Source organism: Tursiops truncatus, chromosome 10 (assembly GCF_011762595.2).
Source record: "Tursiops truncatus isolate mTurTru1 chromosome 10, mTurTru1.mat.Y, whole genome shotgun sequence".
Taxonomy (NCBI): Eukaryota; Metazoa; Chordata; class Mammalia; order Artiodactyla; family Delphinidae; genus Tursiops; species Tursiops truncatus.
This window is the reverse complement of record NC_047043.1, coordinates 18,873,121-18,887,010: the sequence shown is the minus strand read 5'-3', so window position 1 is coordinate 18,887,010 and position 13,890 is coordinate 18,873,121. Positions and strand designations below refer to the sequence as shown.

The 13,890-nt window shown below is 39.0% G+C and overlaps 1 long non-coding RNA gene across 1 annotated transcript in view; it reads left to right on the top strand.

Annotated features, from left to right (window-relative positions):
• The first annotated feature begins 453 nt into the window (after window positions 1–453).
• The window catches only part of LOC141279638 (uncharacterized), a 38,118-nt gene continuing 24,681 nt past the window's right edge, over window positions 454–13,890 (top strand). Inside the window, exon 1 of the long non-coding RNA XR_012334221.1 lies at window positions 454–515. This is a non-coding gene — a long non-coding RNA (uncharacterized lncRNA). The remainder of the gene's footprint in view (window positions 516–13,890) is intronic.

Genomic DNA, 13,890 nt, shown 5'->3' with positions numbered 1-13,890 from the left:
TAGAGCTTGATCAAATCCTCTCCTTTGTGTGAATGTTTTGATGATTTGATCCTCAGGGTTTTATACTAAGACTTGATCTTTAAATTTTCATAGAGGATCTATACTCTACATGTTAAGGGAAAAATCAAAAAGCAGTAAATGGAAGATAGATAAATATTCAGAGAATAGAAAAGCTAATGCCCATTCTTAGCTCCATTAATCTTTAATTTGCTTCTTTAATAGTGAGAGGTGCTATCAATATTACAGGATCTGGAAGTGAATACAAAAGTGATTATTCAAAATTAAGGTGCTTAGTTAACGTAAAGTATTCTGTTGTTCTCCACTGTGACATGGGTGTGTGGGTGGTAGAATACTTTAGGTAGTAATAAGTTCTTATCTTGCTTGAGATAAAGTTTGTGATAGATCAACCCTGGATTGTTTCAGCAAATACAAGAAGTTAACACCTGGATGGATGCAGAATGCCAATGAAGAAAATTCCATTATACCATCAGCTCTGGCTTCCTGGATGACCCAGGGTATGAAGCTTTTTTTCTACCTACTTATTCCAAATAATAGCTATTCTTTCACTGAGAACACTGTACTTTGACATCTGTTTTCAGTATGCTTCTGTTTGTTCCAGTGTCTCGTATATGCTCTGCAGATCTTCAGTCTGACCTGGGTTGACACTATCTACCCTCTTGAAGTTCTTGCTGTAAAATTAAATTTGGGGGTCTCTTTCTTTCAACCTTATGAGCTTTCTCCACATCTTCTTTCATAATTCATTTGTTTTACATGAACCTCTTTTATTTGTCTTACGAGTAATTAAACTTATTATTTAAAACTTTGTGTTGGATGGGATAAACGTCCTGAACATACTCTTATAAGGAACAGCCACTAGTCCATATCTCTTAAAATATTTTCTTGCACTGAATCAGGATTGCTTTTACTGGAACAACATCTGACATTTTAATCTTTTGGTTCTCTTTCTTGTTTTATTTTTAGACATTTGAAACATCTGTTCACTTTGGGGAGGTATTTTTAATAATTTGTTTCCACAAATGTTTGTTAAGCATGTTTCCACAATTTCATTTATAACTAAAAGTCAATCCAAAAAACTTGTAATTGAAAGTAATTTCATGCTTTCAGAAAAGTTGCTAACATAATAATACAAGGAGCCCCTGAACGTCAGGTACTCACTCAGATTCATCAGTTCTTATAGTTCTTCTCCCACTACTTATGTGTGTGTGTGTGTGTGCATATGCATGTGTGTGTGTGTGTGTGCATATGCATGTGTGTTTCTGTCTATCATCTATTTATTTAAAATTTCAGTGTACGTGTGTATGGAGGGGGATTTCCAAACAAGAAGCAATGCTCCAATACCAGCTGAGTGTCCTACAATTCAGTTCAATTCTGACACTATGTACCTCCAAATACTGTCAGATTCCAAAGGTTAAGGGCTTAGTTCTGTAAGACTGTCCCCCCCTCCCACCACTTCAGGTGCCAGATGAAAGTCCATTATCGCCTGTGCTTCTGAGGATCTGCTTGCTATAGACCAGAAGTTCCAATGATTCCCTCCTTGGGTTCAGTTAATTTGCTAGGGTGACTTACAGAACTCAGAGAAAACATTTTACTTACCAGTTTCTTATAGAAGGATATAACTCAGAAACAGCCAGATGGAAGAGATACATAGGGCAAGGTATGGTCAAAGGGCACAGAGCTTCCATGCTCTCTGAGAGTGGCACTCTCCCCAAATCTCCAAGTGTTCATCCAACTGGAAGTTCTCTGAATTCTGTCCTTTGGGTTTTTATGGAGACTTCATTACAGAGGCATGATTGAATCACTGGCTATTGAAGGTTGAACTCAATCTCCATCCCCTCCCCCCTCCCAGGAGGTCTGGTTTTGGTGGGGGTGGGTGTGGGACTGAAAGTTTTAACTCTCTATAATCACATATTGGCTCCCCCAGTAAACAGCTCCCCTGTATAAGCTACCCAAAGCACCTGTTGACATAATAAAATATCCCTTACTCTCCTGTTCCCTTAGGAAATCCAGGTGTTTTAGGAACTTTTGTGCCAGAAATGGAGATGAAGACCAAATATATATTTCTTACTATACATTGCAATATGACACTATTTTCATTGTCATCTACCTTTGCTTTTTCCATTTTACTGAGAATGGAAAAAAGGTTTTGTTTTGTTTTTTTTAAAGAAATAACCTGCAATGTTATGCTTTCTCCTATTTTTTCATAATTCCACTTTTGCTCTTCTTCAATCGTTCACTGACCACATGTTGTTATTCTCTTTTACTCACCTTAAACATGCATGAGAAAATAGCTTTCTAGAATTAGTGTATGCCAATAAAGAGTATGTAGTCATGCTTTGTTCCACTCTGTGTTGGTCAAACTGTACAATAGACCAAGTTGTATAACTTCATCTAATCCTTAGTTTCCAGAAGGCTTCCATCAAGTGAGGTTCTCTAAATTTTAAGTTGGATTATTTCATTCCATTGTTGGGATTTCTGAACATTGATGCAATAAAGGGCCTGTAATACTATAATTCTTAGTGCACTATGCTACTACAGTTCTTCCTGTTCTACTCCCATTAGAGCACTTTGTCTTGGGAGATGACACTTTTCAGAATGAAATATACCACTGTTGACCTCCCAAATTTCTTACCTAATTGTTTTTCTGAGCATTGATGTTTCCAAATCAAAAAAGAAAGGGATTGATGATGGAGGGACTCTGGCTGCCACAAAAAATAACAGTCATGCATTTTTTAGGGACAGAGTTTAATGTTTTGGTGGGTACCTTCCTAAGAATGTGATGAAGAGTTATTTCTATCTACTTCCAGATGAACTGGCTTTTTCTGTTTGTGGTGACATAGCATGGATGCTGCATTCATTGACCTTTCAATACATTTTCAGAACCTTTGAATTTAGTGACAATAAATCCAAAATTCACAGAGAGTTGACTCTTAGTTCTACTTAACAACATGAGAATGGAAATAGTGCTGCTATTTCTGGGTTGAACCATTCATGGCTCATAATATTTTAAGTGCTTTAAATTACTGACCAGGTAATATTTATTATTTTAATAGTTATATTCAAGGCACAGTTTATTTGCTCTGGCTCTAATCTAAAATTCATTTAGATCGTGTTAAGGACAAGACATTCAGTAGACGTTAATATGTGATAGACTCTATGCATTCATTCTCTTATTCATTTATTTTGAAGGATTGAAGAGCATAGATTTTAAGAGAATCAACTTTGGATTTTAAACATAAGGTTAACTTTAAATCCTGGGTCTACTTTTTGTTTGTTTTTTTTTTGCGGTACGTGGGCCTCTCACTGTTGGGGCCTCTCACTGTTGTGGCCTCTCCCGTTGCGGAGCACACGCTCCGGACGCACAGGCTCAGCGGCCATGGCTCACGGGCCCAGCCGCTCCGCGGCATGTGGGATCTTCCCGGACCGGGCACGAACCCGTATCGCCTGCATTGGCAGGCGGACTCTCAACCACTGCGCCACCAGGGAAGCCCCTGGGTATACTTTTTTTTTTTTTCTGGGTCTACTTTTGATGGTTTTGTCACCATTGACAGGATTTTAACTTTCTTAGGTCCCATTTGCACGCTCTAAATGAGGAGTACTACCTCTTTCAAAAGTAGCTATGAGGATTGAAATGATATTGAAATATAAATTTTTTGGCATTGTGTGTGGCTTTTCAAATCAGTGCTCCACATATGGAAGTTATTGTTGTTTTTATATAATATAGTTTTTGTTCCTGGGAAAAGCCCCACTATTTGTCTGTGCAGCAGAGCTAGATGGCAGTTTACTGATGGCAACTACCTCCGATAGCTGGTAATGTCTCTGTAGCATGCAAACCTCATTTATGAAGGGACATCAAAAAAGCATGATGAGCCATCTTGTTTTACAGTAAGTTACTTTTGCAGGTGATTGTACGGATCTGAATGAAAGATATTATATATTCCGGGCCTGGGTAACACATACTAATAAGTAATAGTGTAAAAAGTTTATAAACAGAAAACTCAATGAAATAGAGTTGGGAGAGCTCTCATATCCTCATGGTAGCAGAGCCCAGCAGAAACAAGACTCGTTTTTCCCATCAAGGGCTCAGACAATGAAAAGCCATGGACTGTTTGTTTACTATACTCCTTTCAACTTTCTTTACTTCTCTATAAAAGCATTTTTCTTTCCTTGCAGTGTGGGGATTTGCATGTGGATCGCATGGCAGACCCCGAACTGCAGTTCTCTGTCAATCCTCAATAAACCCATCTTTGCTGGGGAAATATCTGGCAGTCTATTTATTTCAGGTCAGTAGTAGAACACTGGCTGTATTTATCCTGGTGCACTCTACTTCGTGACAGCAGGGCCACACCACCTTGAATTGTCCCAGTCTGTAGGGTTAATTCCCACGTTACATGGCAATAATTTCTTTTTTTTTTTTGTGGTACGCGGGTCTCTCACTGTTGTGGCCTCTCTTGTTGCGGAGCACAGGTTCCGGACGCGCAGGCTCAGCGGCCATGGCTCACGGGCCTAGCAGCTCTGCGGCATGGGGGATCCTCCCGGACCGGGGCACGAACCTGTGTCCCCTGCATTGGCAGGTGGACTCTCAACCACTGCGCCACCAGGGAAGCCCACATGGCAATAATTTTAACAATTTTATTAACCTCCACTGTAGGGTGCAACATAAAGTTATAGCTGCTGCAGTTCCAACTTGGGCTCCAGGCTTACTTTGTGCCCAGGGTCACATAACTGGGTTTTTATCTTTACAACTCTGCCTCTGCGCTTCTCTTGGTGATGCTAGCAAATCCAGTTTCCAAAAGGAAGTCAGTGCTAATGGCATGTGTGCTCGCATTTTTTAATCTGCTCTTGTATTCCTTAACTTTGATGTCTCTACCTGTACACGCCTCCTGCGTTGGTAGCTACATGGCTTTATGTGAGACTTCCTGATTCTCACTGCATTCCATAGCCTCTGGTGAACATAGTACTTCCTGCCAGAGTGGGCTTCCTCTCAGCATCTGTAGTGAGAATATCTGTTTATAATTTTTCTTCTCCAGTGGGCTGGGCCAGTCCCAGGTCCTGGCTTTTCTCAGACCTCCTCATGCTGTGACACTTAACTGGGCTATATTTAGCCAAGTTCCAAGCTGTGACTAATCCATTTTTAGTATTCAGACAATGGAAAATGGTTCTAAGGTTATTGTAGATTATACTGAGGACAAAGTATTTATTCCTATTCAGCTGGTATATTTGAGAGAAGCACAATGCTTATTTTGCTTAAATACTGTTCCATATGAAATTTTATTTTCTTGAGGGGAGTAAGAAAATCATTTCATTTATTTGTTTCTTCATGTTCACAATGGAAAGCCAGATTAAATCCTGTAATACAAATAAATAAAACCTGTTTAATGGCATGTCAGCTTGAACAATGACATGGCAAATGTGAAATTAAATTTTAATGCATTTTTGAAATATGAGGAAAAGATAACCATACAAAAAGTTATGAGGCCAGAAAGCATTAACCATTTTTATAAAAATATTAATAATTTACCATTAAGAAAAGGTGAAATGAAAAATCGTTGGAAATATTTTGAAGCAAACATCTTAAATATGCTAGTGATTTGTAAGTAGACTGTCAAACAGAGTCTTGCAGTTTTATTTGAAAATATATTCTATTTTTAGAGACAGTTTGTACTGGATATTTTTTAAGAATGAAATAATTTGGTAAGAGTAAATACTTTTATATTTCGGGCAATAAATGACATTCGTTTTAAAAGCCTAAAGTTCTGCACATTTATGTCCTCTCTCCAATCTTCACCGTAAGGAGACTGAAATATAATCACTGATGTGTTTATTTTCCTAGACAGAACATGTAGCAGGACAAGAAGGACACTCAAATGCTTCATAAACAAATAAATACGGTGTCCATTTTGTTACTTGAAATGCATCCATGCCATGTGTCTGTGATCACTCAGAGTCCCATTCTTGCTGGGAGTGGAGAGAGGGAGACTGCCATGCTGTGCAAGATTTTTGAAAACCTTGACTGTGTAAATGCTTTTAGACAGTTACCACACAAGCCCAATAATCACTTTGTAAGTGGAGTTCTAAATTACGTGCCTTCAGAGTGAAATAAATTTTGTCCCTGGAATTTGATACTGCTTAACAAAGGCCCTCTTTTCAATGATACCAGATGGAATACCATATTTCAAGGGTAAACTCTTGAAAAAACTTCAAAATTGCTATATTATTTCTTTTAATCTGAATAGGCAAATAAATTAACTAGGTTTATTTCCAGTTTTAGTTTTAGGAGGCTGACTCATTTGCTGTGGTTATGGAGTTATATGTCTTACTTCTAAAAAATTGTATCATGTTTTCTTGGACTCCTCAAACCCTTATATTTTTCTTGCACAAAAAATAACAATTTGTGGCAGCCACTTCCAGCCAGGTTAGAGTAACTGGTGTCACTCAGGCTTGTCTTTCTGCCATAAACATCTAGAAAATTGAGCAAAATATCTGAACCAGCTATTGGCAGATACTGGACACCAGGCAGTTCTGTTTGAGGAGGTTGAGATGGGGCAGAGTATTGAAGAGGAGAGAGCTTTGCAGACAAAATGTTCCAGGATACCTCACTACACATCTGCAGACTGAAACTTTACAAAACCATGCAAAAAAACAAGTACTAGGAAGGAATAAGTTGAAACATTCCTAAGACTTACACAGGGCTAGAAGAGCCTTGAGTTCCAACTAGCCAGAGTGGAGACATCTCACTGAACACTTCGGGCATTCACTAGAGACAACAGAGGGTTACACCCTGCACACAGGGCCAAAATATCCCTAGAGTAAAGGTTACTTTTACCTTATTCTAACTGATCTTAAAAACTGACTGCCAACACAATGGCCGTCATCAAAAAATCTACAGACAATAAATGCTGGAAAGGGTGTGGAGAAAAGGGAACCCTCTTGCACTGTTGGTGGGAATGTAAATTGATACAGCCACTATGGAGAACAGTATGGAGGTTTCTTAAAAGACTAAAAATAGAACTACCATACAGTAGTTTGGTATCAACTATCATACCATATGGTATCATTACCATACCCAGCAATCCCACTACTAGGCATATATCCCGAGAAAACCATAATTCAAAGAGTCATGTACCACAATGTTCATTGCAGCTCTATTCACAATAGCGAAGATATGGAAGCAACCTAAGTGTCCATCCACAGATGAATGGATAGAGAAGGTATGGCACATATATACAATGGAATATTACTTAGCCATAAAAAGAAACGAAATTGAGATATTTGTAGTGAGCTGGATGGACTTAGAGTCTGTCATATAGAGTGAAGTAAGTCAGAAAGAGCAAAACAAATACCGTATGCTAACACATATATATGAAATCTAAAAAAAAAAAAAAAGGGTATGAAGAACCTAGGGGTAAGACAGGAATAAAGACACAGACCAATAGAGAATGGACTTGAGGACATGGGGAGGGGGAATGGTAAGCTGGGACGAAGTGAGAGAGTGACATGGACTTACATGTACTACCAAATGTAAAATAGATAGCTAGTGGGAAGCAGCTGCATAGCACAGGGAGATCAGCTCGGTGCTTTGTGACCACCTAGAGGGTTGGGATAAGGAGGGTGGGAGGGAGGGAGATGCAAGAGGGAAGAGACATGGGAACATATGTATATGTATAACTGATTCACTTTGTTATAAAGCAGAAACTAACACACCATTGTAAAGCAATTATACGGTATTTGTCTTTCTCTTTCTGACTTACTTCACTCTGTATGACAGGTCCATCCACCTCATTACAAATAGAGCAATTTCGTTTCTTTTCATGGCTGAGTAATATTCCATTGTATATATGTACCACATCTTCTTTATCCATTCATCTGTTGATGGACACTTAGGTTGTTTCCATCTCCTGGCTATTGTAAATAGAGCTGCAATGAACATTTCAGTATATGACTCTTTTTGAATTATGGTTTTCTCAGGGTATATGCCCAGTAGTGGGATTGCTGGGTCATATGGTAGTTCTATTTGTAGTTTTTTAAGGAACGTCCATACTGTTCTCCATAGTGGCTGTACCAATTCACATTCCCACCAGCAGTGCAAGAGTGTTCCCTTTTCTCCACACCCTCTCCAGCGTTTATTGTTTCTAGATGTTTTGATGATGGCCATTCTGACTGGTGTGAGATGATATCTCATTGTAGTTTTGATTTGCATTTCTCTAATGATTAATGATGTTGAGCATTCTTTCATGTGTTTGTTGGCAGTCTGTATATCTTCTTTGGAGAAATGTGTATTTAGGTCTTCTGCCCATTTTTGGATTGGGTTGTTTGTTTTTTTGACATTGAGCTGCATGAGCTGCTTGTAAATTTTGGATTAATCCTTTGTCAGTTGCTACATTTGCAAATATTTTCTCCCATTCTGAGGGTTGTCTTTTGGTCTTGTTTATGGTTTCCTTTCCTGTGCAAAAGCTTTGAAGTTTCATTAGGTTCCATTTGTTTATTTTTGTTTTTATTTCCATTTCTCTAGGAGGTGGGTCAAAAAGGATCTTGCTGTGATTTATGTCATAGAGTGTTCTGCCTATGTTTTCCTCTAAGCGTTTGATAGTTTCTGGCCTTACATTTAGGTCTTTAATGCATTTTGAGCTTATTTTTGTGTATAGTATTAGGGAGTGATCTAATCTCATAATTTTACATGTACCTGTCCAGTTTTCCCAGCACCATTTATTGAAGAGACTGTCCTTTCTCCACTGTACATTCCTGCCTCCTTTATCAAAGATAAGGTGACCATATGTGCGTGGGTTTACCTCTGGGCTTTCTGTCCTGTTCCATTGATCTATCTTTCTGTTTCTGTGCCACTACCATACTGTCTTGATTACTGTAGCTTTGTAGTATAGTCTGAAGTCAGGGAGCCTGATTCCTTCAGCTCCATTTTTCGTTCTCAAGGTTGCTTTGGCTATTTGGTGTCTTTTGTGTTTCCATACAAAATGTGAAATTATTTGTTCTAGTTCTGTGAAAATGGCATTGGTAGTTTGATAGGGATTGCATTGAATCTGTAGATTGCTTTGAGTAGTAGAGTCATTTTCCCAATGTTGATTCTTCCAATCCAAGAACATGGTATATCTATCTATTTGTATCATGTTTAATTTCTTTCATCAGTGTCTTATAATTTTCTGCATATGGGTCTTTTGTCTCCTTAGGTAGGTTTATTCCTAGATATTTTATTCGTTTTGTTGCAATGGTAAATGGGAGTATTTTCTTGATTTCACCTTCAGATTTTTCATCCTTAGTGTATAGGAATGCCAGAGATTTCTGTGCATTAATTTTGTATCCTGCTACTTTACCAAATTCATTGATTAGCTCTAGTAGTTTTCTGGTAGCATCTTTAGGATTCTCTATGTAGAGTATCATGTCATCTGCAAACAGTGACAGCTTTACTTCTTCTTTTCCGATTTGGATTCCTTTTATTTCCTTTTCTTCTCTGATTGCTGTGGCTAAAACTTCCAAAACTATGTTGAATAATAGTGGTGAGAGTGGGCAACCTTGTGTTGTTCCTGATCTTAGTGGAAATGCTTTCAGTTTTTCACCATTGAGGATGATGTTGGCTGTGGGTTTGTCATATATGGCCTTTATTATGTTGATGAAAGTTCCCTCTATGCCTACTTTCTGCGGGGTTTTTATCATAAATGGGTGTTGAATTTTTTTGAAAGCTTTCTCTGCATCTATTGAGATGATCATATTGTTTTTCTCCTTCAATTTGTTAATATGGTGTATCACGTTGATTGATTTGCGTATATTGAAGAATCCTTGCATTCCTGGAATAACCCCATTTGATCATGGTGTATGATCCTTTTAATGTGCTGTTGGATTCTGTTTGCTAGTATTTTGTTGAGGATTTTTGCATCTATGTTCATCAGTGATATTGGCCTGTAGTTTTCTTTCTTTGGGACATCCTTGTCTGGTTTTGGTATCAGGGTGATGCTGGCCTCATAGAATGAGTTTGGTAGTGTTCCTCACTCTGCTATATTTTGGAAGAGTTTGAGAAGGATAGGTGTTAGCTCTTCTCTAAAAGTTTGATCGAATTCTCCTGTGAAGCCATCTGGTCCTGGGCTTTTGTTTGTTGGAAGACTTTTAATCACGGTTTCAATTTCAGTGCTTGTGATTGGTCTGTTCATATTTTCTATTTCTTCCTGATTCAGTCTTGGCAGGTTGTGCATTTCTAAGAATTTGTCCATTTCATCCAGGTTGTCCATTTTATTGGCTTAGAGTTGCTTGTAGTAATCTCTCATGATCTTCTGTATTTCTGCAGTGTCAGTTGTTACTTCTCTTTTTTCATTTCTAATTCTATTGATTTGAGTCTTCTCCCTTTTTCTCTTGATGAGTCTGGCTAATGGTTTATCAATTTTTTTTATCTTCTCAAAGAACCAGCTTTTAGTTTTATTGATCTTTGCTATAGTTTTCTTCATTTCTTTTTCATTTATTTCTGATCTCACCTTTATGATTTCTTTCCTTCTGTTAATTTTGGGTTTTTTTTTGTTCTTCTTTCTCTAATTGCTTTAGGTGCAAGGTTAGGTTGTTTATTAGAGATGTTTCCTGTTTCTTAAGGTAGGATTGTATTGCTATAAACTTCCCTCTTAGAACTGCTTTTGCTTCATCCCATATGTGTTGGGTCGTCGTGTCTCCATTGTCATTTGTTTCTAGGTATTTTTTGATTTCCTCTTTGATTTCTTCAGTGATCACTTCGTTATTAAGTAGTGTATTGTTTAGCCTCCATGTGTTTGTATTTTTTACAGATCTTTTCCTGTAATTGGTATCTAGTCTCATAGCACTGTGGTTGGAAAAGATACTTGATACAATTTCAATTTTCTTAAATTTACCATGGCTTGATTTGTGACCCAAGATATAATCTATCCTGGAGAATGTTCCATGAGCACTTGAGAATAATGTGTATTCTGTTGTTTTTGGATGGAATGTCCTATAAATATCAATTAAGTCTATCGTGTTTAATGTATCATTTAAAGCTTGTGTTTCCTTACTTATTTTCATTTTGGATGATCTGTCCAATGGTGAAAGTGGGGTGTTAAAGTCCCCTACTATGAATGTGTTACTGTCGATTTCCCCTTTTATGGCTGTTAGTATTTGCCTTATGTATTGAGGTGCTCCTATGTTGGGTGCATAAATATTTACAATCGTTATATCTTCTTCTTGGTTCGATCCCTTGATCATTATGTAGTGTCCTTCTTCGTCTCTTCTAATACTCTTTATTTTAAAGTCCATTTTGTCTGATATGAGAATTGCTACTCCAGGTTTCTTTTGATTTCCATTTGCATGGAATATCTTTTTCCATCTCCTCACTTTCAGTCTGCATGTGTCCCTAGGTCTGAAGTGGATATCTTGTAGACAGCATATATATGGGTCTTGTTTTTGTATCCATTCAGCCAGTCTATGTCTTTTGGTTGGAGCATTTAATCCATTTACATTTAAGGTAATTATCGATATGTATGTTCTTATTCCCATTTTCTTAATTGTTTTGGGTTCGTTATTGTAGGTGTTTTCCTTCTCTTGTGTTTCTTGCCCAAAGAACTTCCTTTAGCATTTGTTGTAAAGCTGGTTTGGTGGTGCTGAACTCTCTCAGCTTTTGCTTGTCTGTAAAGGTTTTAATTTCTCCATCAAATCTGAATGAGATCCTTGCTGGGTAGAGTAATCTTGGTTACAGGTTTTTCTGTTTCATCACTTTAAATATGTCCTGCCAGTCCCTTCTGGCTTGCAGAGTTTCTGCTGAAAGATCAGCTGTTGACCTTATGGGGATTCCCTTTTGTGTTATTTGTTGTTTTTCCCGTGCTGCTTTTAATATGTTTTCTTTGTATTGAATTTTTGACAGTTTGATTAATATGTGTCTTGGCGTATTTCTCCTTGGATTTATCCTGTATGGCACTCTCTGTGCTTCCTGGACTTGATTAACTATTTCCTTTCCCATATTAGGGAAGTTTTCAACTATAATCACTTCAAATATTTTTTCAGTCCGTTCCTTTTTCTCTTCTTCTTCTGGAACCCCTATAATTCGAATGTTGGTGCGTTTAATGTTGTCCCAGAGGTCTCTGAGACTGTCCTCAGTTCTTTTCATTCTTTTTTCTTTATTCTGCTCTGCAGTAGTTATTTCCACTATTTTATCTTCCAGGTCACATATCCGTTCTTTTGCCTCAATTATTCTGCTATTGATCCCATCTAGAGTATTTTTTATTTCATTTATTGTGTTGTTCATCGTTGCTTGTTTCATCTTTAGTTCTTCTAGGTCCTTGTTAAATGTTTCTTGCATTCTATCTATTCTATTTCCAAGATTTTGGATCATCTTTACTATCATTTTTCTAAATTCTTTTTCAGGTAGACTGCCTATTTCCTCTTCATTTGTTAGGTCTGGTGGGTTTTTGTCTTGCTCCTTCATCTGCTGTGTGTTTCTCTGTCTTCTCATTTTGCTTATCCTACCATGTTTGTGGTCTCCTTTTTGCAGGCTGCAGGTTCGTAGTTCCCGTTGTTTTTGGTGTCTGTCCCCAGTGGCTCAGGTTGGTTCAGTGGGTTGTGTAGGCCTCCTGGTGGAGGGGACTAGTGCCTGTGTTCTGGTGGATGAGGCTGGATCTTGTCTTTCTGGTGGGCAGGTCCACGTCTAGTGGTGTGTTTTGGGGTGTCTTTGGACTTATGATGATTTTAGGCAGCCTCTCTGCTAATGGGTGGGGTTGTGTTCCTGTCTTGCTAGTTGTTTGGCATAGGGTGTCCAGCACTGTAGCTTGCTGGTCGTTGAGTGAAGCTGGCTGCTGGTGTTCAGATGGAGATCTCTGGGAGATTTTCGCCGTTTGATATTATGTGGAGCTGGGAGGTCTCTTGTGGACCAGTGTCCTGAAGTTGGCTCTCCCACCTCAGAGGCACAGCACTGACTCCTGGCTGCTGCACCAAGAGCCTTTCATCCACACGTCTCAGAATAAAAGGGAGAAAAATTAGAAAGAAAGAATTAGTAGAAGTAGGAAGAGAGAAAGAGAGAAAGAAAGAAAGAAAGGAGGGAGGGAGGGAGGAAGGAAGGAGAGAAGGAAGGAAAAAAAGAAAGAAAGAAGATAAAGTAAAATAAAATAAAGGTAAAATAAAATAAAGTTATTAAAATAAAAAATAATTATTAAGAAAAAATTTTTAAAAACAAACCAAAAAAACGGATGGATAGAACTCTAGGACAAATGGTGGAAGCAAAGCTATACAGACAAAATCTCACACAGAAGCATACACATACACACTCACAAAAAGAGTTAAAGGGGAAAAAATCATAAATCTTGCTTTCAAAGTCCACCTCCTCAATTTGGTATGACTCGTTGTCTATTCATGTATTCCACAGATGCAGGTACATCAAGTTGATTGTGGAGCTTTAATCCGCTGCTTCTGAGGCTGCTGGGAGAGATTTCCCTTTCTCTTCTTTGTTTTCACAGCTCCGGGGGCTCAGCTTTGGATTTGGCCCCGCCTCTGCGTGTAGGTCGCTGGAGGGCGTCTGTTCTTCGCTCAGACAGGACGGGGTTAAAGGAGCAGCTGATTCGGGGGCTCTGGCTCACGCCGGCTGGGGGGGAGGGGCACGGCGTGCGGGGCGGGCCTGCGGCGGCAGAGGCCGGAGTGACGTTGCACCAGCGTGAGGCGCGCCGTGCGTTCTCCCGGGGGAGTTGTCCCTGGCTCCCGGGACCCTGGCAGTGGCTGGCTGCGCAGGCTCCCCGGAAGGGGGTTGTGTATAGTGACCTGTGCTCGCACACATGCTTCTTGGTGGCGGTAGCAACAGCCTTAGCGTCTTATGCCCGTGTCTGGGGTCCGCGCTTTAGCCGCGGCTTGCGCCCGTCTCTGGAGCTCCTTTAAGCAGCGCTCTGA